The sequence below is a fragment of the Ischnura elegans genome, chromosome X (genome assembly GCF_921293095.1).
Source record: "Ischnura elegans chromosome X, ioIscEleg1.1, whole genome shotgun sequence".
NCBI classification, from domain to species: Eukaryota; Metazoa; Arthropoda; class Insecta; order Odonata; family Coenagrionidae; genus Ischnura; species Ischnura elegans.
Genome location: NC_060259.1, coordinates 59,323,938 through 59,325,247, shown reverse-complemented (window position 1 = coordinate 59,325,247; position 1,310 = coordinate 59,323,938).

The following is a 1,310-nucleotide window of genomic DNA, read 5'->3' as shown; positions in this document are numbered from 1 at the left end:
GCAGTGTGTGTAGTTGTAGTGCAGTTTGTGAAATAATAGTGCTGTGAATTAGTAGAGAGGTGAGTGACTTATGAGCCTCCTGAGGGACCGCAGAATTGACATCGACACCGAGGAGTTAATTCATTTGGTCGCTGCAAAAAAAAAGCTAGAAGGTTAAATTCAATTTTATAATAATATTTTTATATTTTCCTGTAAGGGTTTATAATAAATATGCATATTTAACCGTATAAGCTATTTTATTTATCATATGAAAATAATTTTATGTTTGTCCACTATTCCATAAACCCCCCCGAAAATATTTTCTGGTTACGGCCTTGGAGGTCGGTACAGGATCCGAGAGAATATCTCAAGAATAGCAGGATACAAACATGAGGGGAGGGTGCAAGCGTAGCAGAGGTACACATACACAGGCAGGACAGAAAGCGTCACAGTATTTTTCAGACAAAAATAGTCCTAGACAGGGCAAAATCTTTTTCAGTATTATTAAAACGCCATTCTGAAGTAGGTACCAACTCTTTTTAATGAAGGAAAAACATTTTTACTACGAGAAAAAAATTATGAGGCCATTGTGCCAATTTAAAACCGGCGTTGCCGGCAAAAACCTTTTTGGGAGGAAAACCTCAAGCGGAATTAATTACTGACTTGAATAAAACATTTCCGGACGATTTAAAACGCCCTTCAATAGCGAAAAATGAATGTTTTCAAAACGGAAGAAAAGAATTGATGTATACTGTAATTTCATATTCAATTTTTTAGTTGAATTTTCTCTCGGATTTGATATATTTTTATCGCGCCCAATTTTCATCGGATCCGATATTTTTATTTGATGAATTCTTCGACATTTTTCGAATTTTAATATCGGATTCCCGATGCATTTTATAATCGCGATACTTAACGACAAGGGCGGAATCAGGATTTTTTTCTGGGGGCATCAAGGCAGTGGCGTGGAGAGGGGGAGTCTCAGGGGTCCGAACCCCTCCCCGAAATATGAAAACACTGCGTTCATAAAAGAAAACAGAATATTGAAAAACCATGAATTTACATAGTATTTTTTTAACAAATGAAGTTTTTTCGATTGTGAAAAGTGTTAAAATTAGTTTAAAACCCATTACTTAGTGCTCTATTTTTCCCAAATTCTCCTTTCTTGCTTTGGACCCCCCCCCCCTCCCCGCCGAACGAAATTCCTGGCTACGCCACAGCACCATGTCCTGACTGGCAAACGGTCTTCTCAAATTTGAGATTGAAAACTTCATGCAAGAATTACTCTAAAGGCCGTTTTACACGGGGCACGGAATTGCGCAGGTTAGAGC